Source organism: Stegodyphus dumicola, chromosome X1 (assembly GCF_044657685.1).
Source record: "Stegodyphus dumicola isolate Sdum_Otavi_A_Nest chromosome X1, ASM4465768v1".
Lineage (NCBI taxonomy): Eukaryota > Metazoa > Arthropoda > Arachnida > Araneae > Eresidae > Stegodyphus > Stegodyphus dumicola.
In genome coordinates, this window is record NC_140780.1 from 226595054 (window position 1) to 226617550 (window position 22497).

At 32.9% G+C, this 22497-nt stretch overlaps 1 protein-coding gene across 6 annotated transcripts in view; it reads left to right on the forward strand.

Annotated features, from left to right (window-relative positions):
• Positions 1 to 22497, forward strand: part of LOC118189173 (uncharacterized) — a 298250-nt gene that overhangs the window by 59243 nt on the left and 216510 nt on the right. The gene's annotated exons all lie outside the window — the stretch shown is intronic.

Sequence of the window (22497 nt, forward strand, 5' to 3'; positions counted from 1 at the left end):
TGTTTTATAAGTTCTTTTCTAGTGAGGTACGCTTTCGATTGAAAACTGGTGATAATCGAATTTTGTGTAGTATATTGATAAATAAAACTGTAGAATTATCATTGAAACGATTAATTTCAATTTTAATTTCTATTTCTAGTACATAATTCTCCAACATAGGCCATATTACCCACTTGAGGGCTTTGAGGAGATCAACAGTGGCGTTTCTTTACCTACTGTTTTAACTTCTTTTGTTAGTACATAGTTTTTGAAATTGGGCGATACCGCCTACCGGTAGGTGTTGAGGTGATCTGGGGGGGGGCAGTCGCACCTGCCCAATTACTGCTTGTAGGCCAAGGAGCCGTATTTGGACACTTAGGAATAAGGCGGACAGAAATTAGGTTGCCGAAACATTTTTTAAGCAAAGACATGAAATTATTAATATAAATTCTTTTGACTATGCAAAATTGTTGACATGCATCTTTCCGAGGATCATACTTTAGTACGCAAGTCGGTCTTTCTATATTGCAAAGAGACGGACGAAATAGAAGTTATAACCTATCAGAAAGCAAGACCTCAGATCGGTATTTGCAATGATATTCAGATGTGTAATCATTACTAAGTCTCTTTCTGAACTTCTTAACTAAGTTGAATAAAAAGTTCCATGCAGATAAAAGGCTACAAATATGTGTTTAAAAATTTAAATGCATGTGCAGTCAGTGCTAATATATCATATCTAAAAGGCTATGTAGTATAATTGTTGCAAAGATGCGAATGAAAAAGCTATGGAAAAGTGGTGAACAATAAAAAAAATAGTTGGAAATATTTAAAACATGGTTTTTATATGTTTGTTGTATGTGCTATCTTATTTACACTATATGTGGTCATGATATGAATTAGGTTTATTCTTTATGAATTTGTATAGAATGAATAAATATATCACGGGAATTTTAAGTGCCTGCATTTTAAAATTCTAAGCATTTGCGTTAAAAATGTTCATCAAAGATTTCTTTAATACTCTATTAAATTATTATTAAAATTCCTAATATTAAACAAATTTCGATCACTTTTCTTGAGTTTATGTGGAAACCTTATGCATTAAATATATAAATCGATTACTGTTTTATTTCTTCATTAAATATTTTTATGCCTTTATCTATAAAATGTTATCTAAATCGATATTACAATAAATTTGATAGATTGTTCTAATCTAAAGGAGTAAATAAATAAATTACATCTAATTTTGTAAACTTAACTGTGAGTAAAATAATTAAAAACTATTAAGATTTAAAATGGAATGAATACTGCAGAGGAATTTGAAGCGAGAAAATTAATTTCTTAGCGATAATTCCAAGGTTTCCAAAATCATGTTGACAGAAATTCTGAGCTTGAATTGGAGATCCGTAAAGGCTACTTTTGGTAGATTCTTTGCTATCGAAACCTTTAATGATTTGCTTACTTATTTAAAATACACTTTACTAATTTTTGGGTATCATTGAAAAGCAGCGGATCCATTTTCTGGTAAATGAATGCGGTCAGATGGGAGTAGACGTCGAAAAGGTTGTCAACAAATCTGCTGATTTCTGTGTCTTTGAAATGCGATGTCAAGGTGGAGACCTTGGTTCCTTCTCATTTGCAAAGGTAAAGAGAAACGTCAAGAAGGCCGACAGGGAAGTAACTAAACTCGTCGAATAACAGGAAACATTTCGTTTTGTTTTCTATCTGCATAGGATAATTATTTTAAGGATTCTGAATGTTAATTACTTCGCGACGTGAGAATTAGAAATACATGCAGGCTGTTAGTTTGGTTAAAGCTATCTTCCTTTGCTTCTAAAAATAAAATGTTAGAATGCAACTTAAATCAATTCGTTTATCTTTCGACGGGTAACCGACTTAATTAAATTTAGTTTTCACTGATTGACACACCCACGAGGGTGGAAAAAAGGTTTCTGGAAAACGTATCACAGTTGCGGAGGAAAGACGTTAAGACTGATTACTTTTTCCACAGTGTAAGAAAAAGGTGTAAGGTAGTTCTTTCTCTTTTATTTACATGCAGAGGTGAAAAGAAACTCGAGGAAATGATAAAAGTCGACTAATAATAGGGAAGTGCTAGGGTATGTTTTCTGTGTACGGCAACTGTTATATTGAGAAATGTAAATGATACTTAATTTAAGAAGCAAAGGTTGTTCTAATAGCTATCTGTGATTAATCGTTTGATGCATTTCTTTATTGTCCAAAATTGCAACAATTTTATATGAACTTATTTTAGTTTTAAGCTAAAGATTTTTTTGTATGAATAGGGCCGTTTACGAGTATCTTTTTTATGTTTATGAATATGGTGAGAAAATCATCTTATGTTTGTCAGTGCGCTATGTTACTGGTCAATGCATTCTAAGTATTGTAAGAAAAAAAAATTAAACAAAGAAATGTCAAGATAAATAAGTGAACTTAAACAAATGGTGTGGGTTTCTTATGGTTCCATTCTTCGGAAAGTTGTACTGATATTTTATTGTGTTTATTAGTGCTTAATTCTTTATTCTTTAAAACCGTAAGCACCAAATATAAGAATATTCAGTTAGTGAGTAGTAAGTATTGAGTGCTTTCCCTTATGATATAAAGAAATTCTTTTAAATTAAATATTTAACAAGCATAAAAAACAAAAAATAACTTACAATAAAAGCTGTAAATCTTAATCATTTACGAAGACGATTTGTGTGACAATAAAGCTGTAGAGCTCAGGATTTAATAACAAATCAACGCTGTAGAGCTCAGGATTTAATAACAAAATCACCTCAGTAAATGATACCGGAATTAAGTGCTTGGGGACAGCTTTATTGTCACACAAATCGTCTTCGTAAATGATTAAGATTTACAGTTTTTATTGTAAGTTATTTTTTGTTTTTTATGCTTGTTAAATATTTAATTTAAAAGAATTTCTTTATATCATAAGCTATTCCATTTTTTTATTAATACAAATTTCTGATCTTATTTTGTGTTTACTATTGCCGCCTGATAGTTATTTTATGTTGACTTCTGTTACTTGTTTACTCATTATACTCTGTGAAGCCTTTAGACTAAGAGATGGTTGGTTGATTGAGGAAAAGCACAAAAGGACTATCTGTTCAAGGAAGGGTATCTTCATGGAGGATTTTTTAAAGAGAAACTGCTCATATTTATGTTACACACAGGAGAAAATTTCAAAAATCCCTTGCAGGCAGTTCATTCACAGAGATTTGAACGTGAGTCGAACTTGTTCAATTGTCTTGTCATAGGTCACTGATGGACACAAACAGTACGTCAAAAATTGTCAAAGAATTACATTAAGTTGGGCAGTGGGTGAAACCGAATGTTATTGGTAATTCATCTGGGGTCCATATCCTGTCCTCAGAACTGATTGGCTGCAAGATTTTATGCTCTTTTCTGTGCATAAGAAGCGAAGTTCTCTCAGAAACTCCTTCAGGAAATCTCCCCATACCTCAGACAGATAGTTCACATGCTCTGCCGTAGTTAATTAAATTCACACTAACCTAAGTTTTTGGTCATGATGTGTGTTTTGAACATGACGTGTTTTTGCCATGATTTCACTGTATACATCGTGATGATGGTGTATTCTGTGCCGAAAGTGTTAACATTTAGAAACTATAATGTTTGAAAATGATAATAAATTTAAAATTATCGTGAAAAAATGACTATCTCCTAAATCGTGGCATAATAAACAGTTTGGCGAATATAATCTAATTTTGATCCCTTCCTGCGGGCAGGCTTAATTCCTGATTGTAGCCTCTGAGCAAACTATACTAAAAAATTATGGGTCAAGGGCAAAATGCTTTTTTTTTTTTTTTTTGGTTGCTTATCACTTTCTAGAAGAAGAAAAAATAGGCAAAAGCTGAGTGATGAGTCGTTTCTCATCGTTTTCGGATTTATCCGATCATGTCCCGCACTTTATCAGATTTGTAGATCTCGTCTCTTCACTAAGAAATCTTTATCTAGGTGGTTTCTTACAAACTCTTAACATTTCGAATGTTATTTATTAAACTTACAGTATGGTAATTATGAGTCAATTTTTAATATTTTATTTTGAACGAGATTAATATTTGTCTTAAATAAAAATTTTATCATGTAACTGTAAATAAAAAATTATTTCCATGATAAATTTTCATGGTTATTTTTGCGACATTTTATAGGATCTCCCGAGATTTCTCGTATATCTCATAATTGGCGAATTTTAAACTTCCTGATTGTTTCCGAATTTCATTATAATAGCTATATTGTTTTTTATATCGAAATAAATTTAATATTACCTATATCAGAATAAAATTAAAACCGCATTGCTAAGTAATTTGATTCTACTCCTAGGTGAGTCATTTAATTAAAAAAATTCTTGCTCATAATGTTATCAAATGCATATTACAAATAGCAATAAATAAATTATTTAAAACCACTTCTATGAGTAAATAATAGTTCTCTGACATGATCATTGAGGAAATGCGGGAACAGAGGTAGTAATAGTTAACAAACACTTTAATAAATTACACAAAAATAATAGGACATTATAATTTGGTACAAAAAGTAAACCTGTTACGTCTTCGCAAAACGTAAGTCGTACTGTCACCTGTATGGTGCTCAAGGCTCTTGCCAACGACAGGCGCAGTCTCTTGCACTCCTTAACATGATAAATTTCGTGGGCTTGTTCTGATGCTACTGTCAGACAAGTGAAATAAGTCACAACACAACACAGAAGAAGGTTTCACCGCGAAAGTTAGCAACGGACAATAGAGTTCTCAGTTTTTTCTAATTAATTCTTGTTTTGACTGAATTATGTTATTGCTTAGTAGTGATGTCCGCTTGTATTGAAATGAATGAAAATTTTTGCTACTTTTTAACCCCTTTTTCTTCCTTTTCTTTCAAATATTGCTGACGAGTAAAAGACAGTGGGTTAAAGAAGGGTATGTTGCAGTTAGAAATGTAAGTAATATAGCGTTTTCTGAAGAGTCTTCTATTCATTGGTTTCAGGTTAAGATTTATCTAAAATAAACTAGAACATGATTTATGATAAAAAATGATGGAACTTGAAAGAGAGAACATCCTAGTAAAACGGTATTAATAGGATTAAAAATAAATTCGAATTTCTTTCTTCCATACATATTTTCTTTGACAAGTTCCTTAATGATGGCGAAGAGAAGTATAAAGTTTGATGTTCCTACTTTTATTGTTAGATGACTTTTTCGTTTAAAATTCGAACTATAATTTTAAGTTAGCTTAAAAATAATTTCCCAAATATTGTTTCCACTTATTTTGTATCGACCACGCATATCATGTAGTTTCTTGTTCTGCTGCGAGTTGTAAGAAATCTACTGGGGTCGAGCCAATACTACCTAGTTGTGTAGGATTTCTGGATGGGTAGACGAGTGCATTGATCTCTTGAGCAATCGAAACCATTGTATTTCGTTTTTTCTGTTCTTTTTTTTCCCTTGAATTGTTTCCGAAATGTAGTTGGTTGAATGATTTTACAATGTCATTTACATTTCTCTTGTTAGAACAAATCATTTTAAACGGTATCATGGCAACTTTGTCACTATGAATCTGATTAAGAAAGCGCGGAAAATTTTGAATTTGCTATTTTATCGCTTGAAAATTACTGTGTTTTCCGTATAGATACCTATTTGTCATGAGTTCATGACCTTGAAGGATGTTCTTTGATATCGAAACTTCAGAAATGCCAATAAGTGTTACGTTGAAAGTCATAATCACATAGATAGCGTCTCCGTGACCAGAATATGTCTTGAAGAGATGAAATGAAACAACGAATCTCATAGGTCGGCTAAGAAGAGATTTTAATCTCCCTCTCGCCTCCCCCCCCAAAAAAATAGTAATACGGCTACTGACTTTGAAACTGTACTTTTTATTTTCGTTAAAAGACATCGTGTACAAAATCGATCACTCAGAGAACAGGCTGTTTGAGAAAAGGCATCAATCGTATGAACTACTCTTCTTTTTTCAAGGAGATAATCTGTATTAATAATTGTATATTTATTATTTTTCGTTTTATATCTTCTTGCGTTGTACCTTTTTATATATTTTTCTAAATTTGTTCTTTTAAATTTTGTGAGTATATATATATATATATAACTTCCAAGCCTTACATTTAACGGTATACTGTAAAATAATGCTTGGAAATGTTATTTTATTTCTGTTTTGAGTATCTCATTTTATCATCTTTTGTTTTAAAATACACTTCAAAATTTTTAATAAATTGGTTTAAGGTTATGAGGGGGGGAATAAGCTGTTATACATTTCCAATTCCAAATACTAAAATTAGATTTAATACAATCATCATTTGCCAATATGCAACCGAATTCATCATATGACAAACTGCATGCGTACGAGGAGATGTTTTAAATATCGAAAGTTGTGTTTGGTTATTGACGTGATTAATGCAAAAAGTTTTTGTCTCTTCTTATGAAAATAATCTGGTTGGGAATAACGTTTGTAAACACTGATTAGGGAAATTCATTGGATTATATTATGAAATATTTTTTAATTCATAGTAATGTAAAATGAAATAGGTTAGGTATTAAAATTATTGCGATTTAACGTGTGGTTTATATTTGAATGTTAGCATCATCTCATAAGTTTTCTTCCAGTATTAGTTTGTGATGCAAGTTCTCATAAATCGAAACTGTTCAGTCTTTCATTACTTTCGATGAAGACTTCTGCTTCCTAAGAGTAGTATTTATATTCTTTACAGAGATCAACAAAAGCTTTTTGACGAATGCAGTTCGATGACCCCCCTCTCTTTCCACCTGTTGTCAAGCCTCACACGCACATGTTCTGCGGTGGTACTTCCGCTTTTGTAGCAATACCAGATTTTATTCTTCTTTTACTAAAATTATTTCTATGAACACCTAGTGGGTGGGTCTATCGATTTTTTTTTTACCGCATACTGCGAGTATGACATGCTCAGGAAACTGGGAGTCGTCGAAAATAAATTCATTTCTTGCTTTACGGAGGCAGAGAAATTTCTGGAAATCACTTTAAAAATAAGTGATCTGAAATGTAATCTTATTTGGAAATTTTTGCCTTTTTAAGGCTGTCTTTCATCTGCTGTCATATAGACTTTCTAAATATCAGTGACTATGCATTTTGGTAGATTGTATACAGAAAAACAAAATCGTATTATAGTTCAAACTATTCAACCTCCGCATTCAGATATAGCAATAGAAATTTTGCGTTACGGACAGCACTTAACTTTTGTTAGGCCACAAATATAGGAAACTTCTAAAATTTGTATACTGTAATGCAGGCATGTCAAACTCGCGCGTGCGGCTCCTGACTCATGTTTCTGCGGTTCTCGATTTACTCCTAGAGAACAACAAAAAATATGCAATTGCTATATATTAATAAGGTTGGAAATTTGTCCTATATCGTGGCGTCCGGTGTTAAAAAAGGACTCTCTTTATGAATCTTATAGATATAATCTCTTTATAAAAAGATTTTCTCAACCGATGTTGAGAATGCGCTTTCATTTACAGATGGAATTAACGGAAATTCAGTATATTAGAACTCTAAAACAAATACTCAGTAGAGTGGGTGATCTTAAATTTTACAAGTATTTCCCTACGCCGTTCTCAGAAAGCTGCAATTCGCTATCGTACGTAATTTCCATATTCAGTGGTACAAATAAGTGTATTTTCTTAGATATCAAAAGGATCATTTCCCCAACCAAATTCATATTAACAGACATACGTCTGACCTCTATTCTGAAAACTGGTACTGTGAGCAGACACATCAAAGTTGGCTGCAGCTTATCCATTATTAAGTTTGAAATCCATCATAAAGTAAGTTAATCAGAACTGATTATGTAAGTTAATTCTTTAATAAGTCTTAAGAAGTGTTAATAAGGAAGCGGATGAAGAGGTCAAGATGAGAGGATTTAACTTTGCTGGACATTAAGTGAGATATGTTGATTAATTTTGACAGAAATCGATCCCAGGGAAAAATGTTGTTGATTTAATGATATATAACATTATGAAGATATCTCTGTCGTTATATTCAAAAGAGTTTTTTTTTTTAAATTCTAAACTGCTTAGTTAAGCTTAAATAAAGTATGGCATGTTTATATTATTGTTTATGAAATATAAAAAATTAGATTTGTTGATACAAATACTCTCATTTATGTAATACAAGTTGTATAAATTTTGTATCTGTAAAAAGTACTACTTATTATGTTTCGTACGTCAAGCTTTACAGTTTGTTAGTTATTAAAGATGGTATCTCCAAAGGGGCTTCTACTTACCCAAGGAGGGCTTAAGTATGGTGGCTTAAGGGTTTAAATTTAACAAAAGTAATGAATTAATTTTAATAATTTCTTCATGTGCCGAATTGGCCAGGCAGTTTAAAACATCAGTCTTACCCATAACAGTATGTGTTTCGTTAACTACCAAGACTAACTATTTCTAACTAACTATTAACCGTTTCCAAGACTATTAACCGTTAACTATTTTTTACTTTAAATTCTGATAGGCTGTTTTATCGGTCGTGTGAAAGAATGGTTTTAGTAGGGGCGCTTTTCGAACTTCTAGTAATAAATTTGAAATGAAAATGACGCAGTTAAAAGAAAACTGAATGTTATATTGATTGTACAGTACTATGTTCAGAAATAAAACTATGTACGATTTATTTTGTACTCCGTACATGTGATCCGATGCCTCGTATGATGTCTTTCTGAGACTAGAATTGCAATTTCAAATCAAATCCGTTTTAATAATAGCTTAAATTAATAATGATTATGTGTGAAATCATAAGGCGTATCAAAAACTGAGTGTGTTGTACTTCGTGCAGTAATTGATTAAGAAACTGACCTGTGAGTGTGTCTATAAAACGCCCAAAACCCTGATAATTAATTCATCCTAAATTTTAACTATTTTCACTGTTGTGCCCACCAATGGCTTAGCATTAAAACTGCTAAACACTAGCAGTTTCCTGGTAAGTTCGACTTGACCCATATTCCGGCGAACGAGCTGTCTGCATTAGAGTTTTCATGGTTTCTGCCCCATGTGTAACGTGAATATGAGACATTTTTCCTACAAAACACTCTTCATGATTGCGTCCCTCCCGTGGGACTGATAACTCTCACGTACTTTGTTATAATCCATAGATGCTCGCGTCACCTTGATCCGACCAGCTGAATGCATCGTTTACTACATGCGAAACGCAAATGCGAGCCAGTTTTCCATAAACTCATCCACAGAGGTATCGTATCCTTTTGACAAATAGCACATCTGTGCTTTGCCTAAATGAATATAAATTCAAATCGAATCCTCTTAAAGAAGTCGCTGCATATATGCCGCTGCATATGCTTAAAGAATTCGCTGCATATGCTTAAAGAATTCGCTGCATATGCTTAAAAAAGTCGCTGCATATGCTTAAAAAAGTCGCTGCATATGCTTAAAGAAGTCGCTGCATATGCTTAAAGAAGTCGCTGCATATGCTTAAAGAAGTCGCTGCATATGCTTAAAGAAGTCGCCTTATTAGTAATGATTTGCGTGTACAATCATTTATATAATTTCATTTAAGGATCGGGCACTGTTTTTTTCAGCTTATCAATGAGGTAAAATGTGTATGTTTTGATTTCGGAAGGAATTAAATTTTGTTGTTCTAGGAAATGAGTTAAATACAGAGCAAGTGATGATTCTTTCCTCTCGTTTGTGGATGAGAAGGAAACTGCTGGCAGTGACATCCTTAACATACATGCATATTCTTTTTAGTTAGTGATTATTATAACGTTGTAGAGTCACTAGGATTTTTTTTAAGCAGGAGAACATGAAAAATGTGCAATGCCCTCGCCGGGACTCGAACCCCTAGACCTCTTGAATACGCGCCAAGTATACTTCCAATTACCCCACGAAGTCATGCGGAAAGGAGGGAGAAAATGCCTTATAACATAGTTTTAATTTTGTTTTATTTTAATGAGTTATAAAACTCCATTTTATGTGTGAAACTTTCGCGGGGATATTCGAGAACTAATTTACTGACTTCGGTATTTTTCCATTGTTATTACCGAATGAGTAGGAAGTAGCTACTAAACAAAAGTTGTTAATCTTTAACGATAAAGGGTTGCATGCTTTGTTAAGTTTGTAGCTGAATGTTTTAGTCTGTACTCCCTTTAAAATATTTACTAATTGCTCTGAAAATTTTGCTTGTAAAGTTTTTAAGCTCTTCACTTATTAAAACATAATGAATATATTACTAATTGGAACTTTTTTCATAATGATCAATAAAAGATTTTTGGTATTATAGAACCAAAACTCTTTTATTGATTGATTTTATTGATTTTATAGAACCCCACAACCATAAAGTTGAAACTGTGTTAAAAATATTTCTTTGCTCTATGTTTCTTTCATTTTCAGTAAGTTATCTGTAAACATATTAAAGGCAATTTTTAAGGTCTAAATTAACTTCCATTATTCAAGAAGAATTTGCTCTTGGGGCACTTGGTGGTGTTAAATTATTTAATGAGTAAATTGCGTCTTTGTTTAAATTGATTACCGAAATAACAGTAAATTATATAAAATAAGCAAGAGAAATAAAATCAGCTGATTGCGTTTCCTCACTAGAGATAGAAGTGTTAGTTTTCCTAGAAGATAGAAGTGTTTTCAAACAAAAAAAGTGTTCGTGCAATTTATGAAGTCATTTTATGATTTCAAAATAGCCACGTGATTCTATTCTTGTTTATTTTTAGCTTTTTAATTGTGTTTACTTTCTTGTTCTTAAGCAATATCAACAAAATATATTTCTGGCGGATTTAAAAATATTAATAAATAATTCCATTTTTTTAAATATGTTCATTTTTCCGTAAGAATTTTTCCACATTAAATTAATCTTTTCCCCCTTCATTTAGAGCATATTATTTTCCATCTGTTTTAATTCATTGCTCAGTTAATATTTTCCTATTTAATGCTTAGAACAAGCTTTGTTTAAGAATGGTTGCCTTTTTTTTTCTCCTTGATATTTTTACGTAAACTGCTAATGATCTAAAAATTCTTTTGCAATTCTCTATTTCCATTACTTCAGTTTGTAAAATTATTAAAGCAGGTTGAGATAGAAAGTTTGTTGCTTTACGATTCATCTCCCCTTTTATTTTATTTATCCTAGACATTGTACTGTTCTTTAACGGTAGTATATTCTTGTTAAGCATTTTTAGTGCTTTGTATGATGTTCTGAAACTTCATTTAGAAGCTAAATTACCAACTTCCTTACTTAATTCGATCCAAAATTTACAACTAAAATGTGTAATATTTATATGTATGATATATTTCCTAATATTTTGGGCATTTTCCTGTTTAGTTGCCAAAGGGAAATAAGTTCTATAAGAATCTCTAATTTTTAATTTCCCCCCCCCCCATTTCTGCGTTTATTAATTATTCGTATCTGGTTAATGGACCATAAAGATACTATCAGCATTTTTAGCACATGTTTTTAAGTATAATGTAGGCGACTTAATGTCAGGGGCATATCCTGAATTTTCATAAAGAGCATGCTACTTAACACAAAATTTAACTTATAATAATGAATAGAAGAGAGAATTACATATGTTCGAATTTTGGATTAAGTATCTATGTATTATTTTATAATTAAATATTGCATATTATAAAATAATGAAATACACATAATAATATAATTCACTATATTTAAGGTTTGAAGCATTTTTGTTTTTTCAGGTAAGGTTTGCAAACAATTTATGTTGGAGAGCCATAATCCAATTTTCCTTTGTTTATGCAGATACCATTATAATATTATAATGTATTTTCTCCCTCCTTTCTGCGTACCTTCGTGGTTTAACTGAAAGCACGTCCGACGCGTTATCTGGAGGTTGGGAGTTAGAATCCTAGGCAGGGCACTGCAAATTTTTCGTCTCCTGTATCGATAAACCTACTGATTCTACTATATATTTCTAAGTATAATAATATATATTTAGCATAATATAATAATGTATTACTAAGTGTATTCTAAGTTATATTTATCAATTAATGATTTTAGTGCATGCTAAAAGTCGACAGAGGTACAGTTAATGGTCATGTTAGCAAAAATTTGTGATTCAGTCTTTTTAAGTTTCACTTATAACGTAATGAATATTGTTAGTATTTATACATGGTATAAATTCACGTGCAAGTTTCTTTTCAATCTCCAGAAAAATAGAGAGCATAGTACTAGTGTTAAATATACTTAATATAATTAAAATTTTGGGAAATCTAGAAGAGTAAAATTTCTTTGCATTCAGAAAAATCTAAAATCAGGTTTTTTGCAGATTTTCTTGAATATATTACAATATCTCAATTTAGTTAACTGATTTCATATTTTATTTTATGAACATTCTCTTTTTTTCCCCCTCTTTTATATTAGTTAATGGTGTTTTTTGACTGAAGCAAGCTCAGGAATTGCTTCTTTCTTTTTTCTTCTATCTTCAGATGAATTATTTAACTACGGTTTATAAAATCATTTTAAGCAATAAGAAAGATCTATGCTAAGTTGTGCTTACTTTTTCTTCTCTTACTTTATTTTATCAATTTTATGTAATTTTATCTATTTAAGAAATCGACTGATTGATCTTTATCTCTAAGTGGTAGCTCTTGTTTTTTTGAAGAAATGTATATAATTTATTTATCGATTCAATTTTTTTTGATTTAATTATCGCATTTTAGAAAATTTTTAATATTTTAATTTTCTCATTTAAAAATGAATGATAGTAACGAAGAACTCTTCTTGATCGCTTGTATATCTAAAGCCTTGTTCATATATTATAGCCAAGGCTTAATTTCTAAAATTAGAAGGGCTGGAGCTCTATAGAAGGCCGTAAGGAATGATGAAAAAAAATATTAACAATAAATAATGAATAGATAAAACAATAAATAATGAATAATTAAATAAACTATGAACGGATAAAAATGTTAATAAAGTTAATAATAAATTAAAATGCCATAAAATGAGTAAATTATTAATGAATTACAATAGTTTTAAAAATGAAATAAAGTAATTAAACAAATGAATCATAAGTAAATTAATAGTAACAAGACATAATGCAGAGGATAAAAGATATGTTTTTTCTTCTCCCTGCCCCCTTAATGGTCGGATTCTCATGTATTTGAGAATGGGCGAATCCATGAGTCAGTTAACCGACTCGTAACCCAAAACGTTGCTCAGGGTGCACCACAAGAGACAGTCTAATATTACACTCTCAAGAAGGAGCGAGACACTCAAAACCGGTCTGGGGAGACAATAAACTCTTCCTACTCAGATAAAGTGAATTGTTTACTATAGTTTTTAATCCAATTAAACATTTTGAACAAATAAGTACAGCTCATAAAAATTCCTCTTCCTGACAGGATCACATTTTGATATGTAGGACTTACTACCTCGTCTACACAAGTTTTCTCAATAATATGCTCCTCCAGGGAAATTGAGGTGTTTTTTGGTAACAAATCACTTAAAACTATAAGTCATTTGATTTTGTTGAAGAAGACAATCTTAAATATCTGGAAGATGGAGATAATGGGGGTGATATTAATTCTTCTTTTTTGAACGACGAAGAAAAGCATTTTAATGAAATACAATGGTAAAACTTTGTTGACGAAATGTGAGACTGTGTTCCATCCAGTGGGAGAAGCACCCCCCACAACACCACATAAAATGCTGTAATGAGTCAATTAACCGCCTTAATCCTTCCAATAAATGCGAAACCACGAGTTAAACTGCCCGCTTCTTCCAGTTTGGGAGAGAGCTTAGCCCAGACGATGCTACACATGATCTTAGGGAATGTAATCTCTACTGATAATTTTGCTACAGAAATTACCCATATTTGGAAAGACTTGCCACCACAGTCAAAAATGTCAAGGAGCTGGTTGAAAACATGCAAGCTCATCGGAAGCTGTTTGCTGATAAAAGTGGAAGATACAGATACCAATTTAAATCTGGAGGTCAAGTATGCATTTCCAAGCATCCTGTGCATAAATCCACTAAAAGAAAACTTCTAAGTTTATGCCTCGTTGAGACGTTCCATACGTTATTATGACTCAACGTAGACCGACTACCTATGAAATTATAAACCTATATGATACTGATACTCCCTTATGTGTATATCATTCTTTGGCCTTAAGACCTTGCCTTGCCTTGCCTTGACTTAAATGCATCCCATCTTCAACTTCTTCATAAAAGAGGACGTTCCGAAAGACTTCCTTGTTGGGACGACAACAATTTTCTCACTCCCTAAAAAAGCTGTATAACTTTTTGAGGTTAGACTGGTCAAAGGGTCTTTTGAACTTAAACTCTGCTGCCGTTGACTGTAAATACAAATACCGAGCTACTTTGGAGATGCTAGGGCATAAGGATATATAACCCACCACCATCTGTAATATTATATTTTTTCTAATTGTCCTATATTGTATTTCTTAAGTAAATATTTTCAAGTTACTTGTCGAATTGTCGAGTCATTATTATGGAATCAAATTGCTTTCCCGTGGTACAATTTGATTTATTCAAGGAAGAGGGAGAAACTCCGTCTTACCTTTCAGATATAAGCTTAACACCTGAAAAAGGTGTAGAGACATTAGGTATTTTTGGAAGCAAGTAAGATAAAAAATCAGCAACGCCTTCGCCGGGAATCGAACCGTGGACCTCTCATTACGTGCTGAGCGTGCAGACCACTACACCACGAAGGCTCGTTGAGAAGGCGGGAGAAATACCTTATAAGGGTTTTAAATTGAGATTCTCTCAGCCTGTGAATGTATTAAAAAACTGATTTTTTTAAATGAGAGGTATTCTAATTTTTACACTTTTGCTTTATGAATCTTGTAACTAATTTCCTTTCTTCATAGAATCTCTAACCTTCATAATGTTCATTCACATGACCAGATCTTTTGTAAGAGATCAATAATCTTTTGCTACTTCGTTAAAAATTATTTTGCCTTTCGATTGTTCTGCTTTACTTCTGTATTTGCGATCTAGCTAAGATCTGTTTAAATAAATCTTTTCCTGATTTTGTCTCTTCCTTTGCTATAATTTGGTTTCCTTTATCCTTCCCTGATTGATTTACCTTCTGCGTCGTTACTCTCGGCGGTTGTTTGTCACGCCGATGTCTCGAGATGTCCATTAGTCACGCGAGCAGCTCACGCATATCCCTTGGGCCGGGAATTAGTTCAGTAGGGCGTCGTGAAAATTTCCATGCTGTCATCGTGGTACCGAGTGCTTGACTTAAGCATCTAGGGATCCACCTATGATGAGGGCTGCGGAGCTGAAAAAAAAAATCTGCGTGTGGGTCTTCATCTTCTGCGAAATTCTTTTTATCAATACCTCTCTATTCATCGCAAAACGTTTAATTTATGTGTTCTAGTTTTCAACTAATCCCAGTGTAAAATATTTTTCATTCAATGAATTACTAATGAGTACACTAGCTGCACTGTTTCATTTTATATTTTGGTTATTTTGATAAAGTCATTTCCAACTCATAAACTCGATAGGATTAGGAATAGCATAAATTACTGAAATAATATATTTTTTTATAACAGACTTTAAATTTGAAAAATTAATTTAGAACTAAATACACTCTTTTGCAAAAAAATCGGAGCACCATGAAGAAAGCGGTTGTTTTTCACGAAATTGAATATGTGTGTAGCTCATACACAGATAACAAAATGATTAAAAAATCAAGGTCATAGTACCTGTTTACGGCTCACAATCACCAATTGAGTGTTCAAATTAGTAGTTGGTCGAACATCCCCCCTGGCGGCAATGCAATGCATGCTTGAATTCGTCGAAGCAAGTAGTAGTAGAGGTTCCTAATGCCATCCTGCGACACATTCTGCCAGGCATTCATCAGTTATCGCTCTAGATCTGCGATATTTTGTGGTGCCCGAATCTGTCGGCCTACCATGTCCCAGACATGTTGGATTGTGTGAAAGGTCCATTGACCTTGCTGGCCAAGGAAGAGTATCAACCGCACGGAGACAGTTTAGAGATATGTGAGCGGTATGTGGCCTGCTATTATCTTGTTGGAAAATGGCCCTAGGATGACGTGCCATGAAGGGTAATGCAACCGGCCGCAGGATGCTATCAACATATCGTTGAGCTGTTAAAGATGTACGGAGGATGACTAAAGATGACTTGCTGTCATAAGAAATAGCGCCCCACACCAGAGGTTACGGCTGTATGCCTTTGTAAAACAAAGGCTGATTGGGACCGCCGGCCCCGTTCTCTCTAGACACGAACACTGTGGCCATCTGCGTCAAGAGTGAAGTGGAATTCATTGCTGAACACTATACGATGCCAGTCTGATGGCAGCCATGATGATCGGCTGCGACATCACTCCAGACGAGTAACCCCGCGTCAGACAAGCGCCGTGAGATGGTGAACGGTACCACGGGAGGTATAGACGTGGCTGTAGTGCGTTGAATAGTCGACAATGATACCGTTGGGGTGATTCGGGCCCGGTGAACAATCATCCTATGTTGCCTGCCATTTGTGCCCCTTGGCCTTCCAGAGCCTTCATTTCGTCGGCAATTTCCTTGTAGCAACCATTGCTACCAACATCTTTGCGCAGCAGTGTCTGTACGCGGCGGCCTATTGCTCGGTATGACCACCCAGGTTCACGCAACCCTACAATGCGTCCACGTTCGAAGTCGTTCGAAAGTCTGTAAGGTCGTCGATATCGTCGTAGTGGCATCCTTAGTTGCTTCTTTACGGAATTACAATGGCAACAACAAAGATAAATTTTCCGCCTCTGTTACTGGTTTTATGCTTTGCGAATTACGCACTAGAAATGCGCGCTATGATCGCAATTCCTGTTCATTTGCCTTGAAACTTTGATCATTTGCATGTTCGATCAAGATGTTTTTGCATAACAAATTTTGTCACGATCGTAAAAGTCCTTTTTGGTGCTTCGATTTTTTTTGCAAAAGAGTGTATTATGAATTTTTGAATAATTCTAAAATACCAAGTATGATTCTGTTTTTTTTAATTATGTTTATTACTATTATTATTCTAATTTTTAACATCAGAGTTCTGTAACTTTGCCAGATATGTTAAAATAGCTTCTCTTTACTATTAGTTCCTTAATGAAATTTTGTCAAAATATGTTTATTCACAAATCATGTGCTCTTTGGTTGTGGTGTATATGCTAGTTCTTTAAATCAAAAATCTCAAAGTCCAAATTTACAATAACCATGCCTAACTTTCATATCAATGCTTCTTACATTTTCCCTTCAAGACATAGTTTTCATCCCAAATCATTTTTCTTTTTCTAATCGTACGAAGCACCTACTGCACAAGACACAATAGTCTCCATAACAAAAACTTTCATTTTCTTATGACTATCGTTCAATTTTACCACATCTGATTCGCCACCCGGCCCTTCGATGTGGTGCGCTGATAGTGGTTTCTTCTTTCCGTGGGATGGCATCATCCTGTTCGTTGTCCTATAGGACAGCTTAGGTCAGGAGCCGTCTCGTCGGGTAGAGCTGTACCACTCTGGGAATATTTAATTCTGTATCTCTTGAAGTAAGCGGGGGAAAATATTCACATGAGCTGGCTTATTCACACTATGATTCCATAAATGTTTAAAGAAGAGCTTCTAGAAACTCTATAGTAATTTAAAATGAGTACCGGAGAGCGGGGGCAGGAAATAACGGGCTTAATATATTAAAATAAAAACTTACGTTATGGTATTTCGAAAGTACAGACTCGCTCTCTTTAAACAGCATTTTTGAGTCCCAAAAAGAAGCGTGCGATTCGGCCGATAAGTTTCTAATGTAATGTCTTCATCTCTATATTTTAATTCATGTGCACTCATTAAAAGTTCTAAATGGTATTGAAAAAAATGCTAAAAACCTTATTTCATGATAATTTAAGTTTTAAACAACTGAACGAGCATTTTCAGAAAACTCTCTAATTTTGTTTTGTCAGTACTAAAATCAGAGAGAGAAAAAGGCTGTTGGCACAAAGGGTTATTTTCTAACCTAGGATGAACTTTATCTGTTTAGAAGTTTCAAGGGAATCTACTGCATTATTGAAGAAAGTTTAATGTTAGTTAGCAAATTATTGCAAGGCATCTGCTGCGTTTTTGAAGAAAAGTTGAATAATCTAGCTAAGCAAATTATTGCGAGATCAAACGAAGCTAAGCAATGAAAGCGTATTTCTTTTATAATGTATCTGAAGATTACCTCTTTCATTAAAGCTACTGCTTAAAAAAATAGTGAATCTGTGTTCGAGATATATTTAAGTGTAGCAACTGCTTTTTTAAGCTTTAATAATATCATTGGTACTTCATACCTCGTTACAGATGCATAAACCTTGGTTCTTTGTGAGTGACTTCAATTTTTTAAGTTTTACGTTTGGTAAAATATTTTTCTCTAACTGTATACGATTAAATCTTTATTTTTATTATTCATGGTTCTCATTCCGCAGAATCCAATCGAAAAGTCTAGGGAAGCCTATTGCGTTAAAATATTTGAAACTAATTAGTATCACTATAAAAACTAATCTTTGTATTTTCTCCTAATTTTTCAGTAGCGACGAAATTCGTCGGTAATTTATGATGTATTGATGAAATAAAATTTAAAGAAAGGAAACTCCGCTGAAACATTTCTCATTCTGTGCGATCTATCTTTTTGAGAATGTAATTATACTTCAAATCAGATTTTTCTGTGCATCAAATTCATGCGGAGACATTCTCTTGGAAATTCACTGACGGCAGAGTAGGATAAGATCATCGAAAAATCATCGTTCTATCTGGATTCAAATTCATCCAAACGGGCTGATGACGTAGCTGTTTCCATGGTGTTTCCTAGTATAACATGAATACGAGCTAGCTTCCTTATAAATTCCTTCATGAAGGCACCTCTAACCTTTACAGATCCCTGGTGTGTTTTGCTGTAATCAATAATCCTAATTCTTGAACATATGAATTAACATATATTTATGCAATGCATATAGATTGCAGCTATTAATATTTTATCTTTGCGTTTCACTTTTGGGAATTATGATATTTTGTCTCGTATTATTTGCTAATATTATTTGGTTGATTGTAAACCTCTATTGCCTTACATAAAATATTTCAGCCAATGGGCTGAAATATTTTATGTAAGTGCCAGTGCTGTACTTGACTGTTTTTTTTTTTTTTTTTTTTTTTAACAAAACGGAATTTGAATGAAATGTCTTCTAAGTATCTTCTTTGAAATTTGGTGGCGAGCAGATTGAATAAAGATGTTATTCGGAGAAATCAATCTTTCCTTTGACTTAAAGGATTAATTCTTTATGCAGCGTTATACTGTCGAGTAGTGCCATCAAAGTCAAGGCTGTGTTTATATATCTGGTCGACATTTCCTTGCATTCATTTAGAAACGATTCTATTCCTTGCATATGATGAGCGCTTTACAAGACCTCAATGTCTCTATGGGCTATTGTATGCCCAAATGCTTTTTTTTTTATATATATAGAGAAACCTCGGCATATTAAAGGACTGAGATTGGTGGGTACTGGACACGCTTGTCTGATACGTAAGCAAAATTTAAGTTATTTCTTTTCCACGAAAGTTGGCATCCAAGGTTTTTAGCATAATATCTAATATAGTCTGAGTTTTATCCAGCTATCTCCCCCAACTACTATCAATCAGATGAAGTTGGAATATTTCTCGATAAATTGGAATACTTCTTATTATGAAGTAATTCACTTTTATCCATTAACTCGCACACCATTAGGCAATGAGAAAATTTACTTCATTCTTCATGTAATGCTGTTTGACCATTTATCATTAAATTGCAGATTAATTTAATTTAAATGTAAGTGATGTAACTTATATACGGAAGCAAATGCTAAAGATGATTTGAGATGCGTATTAAAGGTCAACTAATGTTTATTAATTTATTAAAATCATAATTAATGAATGATGACTAAAACTGGGAAATTTAATTCCATAGCATTTAATTAACTGGATTTGTTTGTATATTTTTGTTTTGCGTAAGCATCGTATAATTAAGAATAAATACTTCTACTTTTAAATTATCACAGAATAATTATACCAAAAACTGTGTATATGAATCTTGCTATCTGATATTAACGCCAGAGAAATTCTTTTTCTGTCTTGGAGACTAACGTTTTGCATTATTAGTTATCAAAAGAATATACTAGAATTTTTAGGACTGTTGACGCCTCAGCAAAATTTGAACAGAGAATGTTTAAATAGTCACTGAAGCTTTCATGTGCTCCGTTGTATTGCATTTACATATGACCTGTGTATCGTTAGGTTTATACGTATAGTTGATATCTGCAATTTACAGCATGATCCTCCCTTCCAGTTAAAAATTGCCGTTTTGATTTCTAAATGTTAGCCATGTGACAAGGGTCCGTAACGTAGCAAACAAATCACCTCAAATACTCTTAAATTGTTGTCTTTGTAGTGTAATCAGAGCTACACGCACGTACATATTAAAAATGCATTCAGACCGTATAATAAAATATGGGAAAGGAAAATTATCATTGCGGTATTTTAATGTCTGTTTTCATGTTGAATGTCATGGTTGTTGGTTACTCCCTTAAATTCACGTGTTTCTGTTCCCACACCTAGCTTGATAACGATGAACGGATTGACTGAGCAATGATGAGAGAGCATTTGATTTTCTGTTCGCATACTTCTCCGTTGAATTAACTTCCACTCTGCTTTTAGCGTTATCCTTATTCTTATTAATTCCACGTTAAATCATATTACGTTATTGATTGCTCTGTTAGGGAAGAAACGATTTTTATTTTTTTCTGTCCCTTGAAAGATTACATTATACAGTTAAGTACAGAAGTTTCATTTCTGGATTTCTCATTCTTCTTTTAGGTTAAGCTAAAATGTTAAAAATTTCTTTTCTTCTTGTGTGTCAAAGAGAGAACATTCTGTCTATTATTCTGAACATTCTGTACAGTATATTTTGCATTAAGCTATTCGGTAATGTAGAATAAAATATAGAGTAGCATGCAGTGTACTTTATCATAACTTTATTTAATGTTGGTAATGTCATACAGTTCGTAATTTGTCAGAATTCACTGTATTAAATATGATATTTATGCAACATATAACCACGTTTCAGCGTTCATTGCATAAACATGTTTTCCCGTATCTGCGGCTATCTTGAAATGTATTTTTGTGAGCAGGATGCACTGCTGAATAGCGTATCCGTAACGTTTTATGAGAAATTTATATTTCCTTGAATTAAGATATATCCACTTTCTTTGCCGCACTTATTGCAGAGATACTGAGAAATATAGAAAAATAGAATGAATGCATTAATGCATAAAAATAAGAATTATATGTATATATCTATATCTAATTTTACATTCTATCATGAAGTAAAGATATCTTGCATGTTAAAGAACAGACAAAAGGCCGTACTAAAACCTCAGAAAGTTCGCAAGCAGCCTTTGAAGTTTCCTTACAAACTTGTGAAGAAAAAATGTGCTTACATAAACATAAACCAATTTAAGGAATGGGGATTAAATAAAAAAATTAATATAAATGATCTCTGTATATGATACTCTATGAATGAATAAAAATAAGATCTTTATATTAATATACAAACTGCTGCTAAAATATTGTTTGAAAGTTTATTTTCTATGCCTTTAAGTTTTGTTTCCTTAATTTTGGAATGTACTGAATGTATTTGAAGTCATATCTAATCCTCAGTGGATGTTATTAAATTTCCTTTATGTATATCTTATTTTCTTACCTATAAATAAGTAAGGTAATTTCACTTTGACTGTAGAGACATTAGGTAATTTTTGGAAACAGAAGAGATGAAAAATGAGCAAACGCCTTCACCGGGAATCGAACCACGGATCTCTGGAATACCGGCCCAGCGTGCAGAACCCATTTTATAATAAAAATAAAAATAAAAATAATAAGGAAACGAAAAATGTTGTTAAACTATATCATAACAAAACATGCTATTATAAGATATTTGCTCCTTCCTTTCCGTATGCCTTCGTGGTGTAACGGTAGCAAACTGGGCGCTTGTTCGTGAGGTCCAGGTTAGAGTCCCAGCGAGGACATTGCTCATATTTCGTGTTTCCTATTTCAAAAATCCTAATGACTCTACGGTATATAATTTCTGACTTCAACCTCACTGTGTTTTAACTTTTAGGAAAATCAGTAAACTAAATTTTTATAGCATTAATTTATATGCCCTACGAACAGGTTCATTATTGATGTTTCTCCTTGAACAGTGTTAAATCCTTTATATAGCGAACTTCATAACGTCATTGCTCATTATATCGGGATTTTACTTGCATAAATATTACTTTAATTTGCTAGAAAATGATGGTGCACTTTCGTTCTGTTTTATTTAGATTAACTGAGTTTTTAAAGCTCTCTTGTGATTAATTAAGGATGAGTCCACCGCATGTCTGCTGGAGAGAGCCTTTGACATTTTTGTTTCTTTTCTCCAGTCTTCGAAGACTTCTAGCACATTATTTAATGAAGTACTCGTGCCA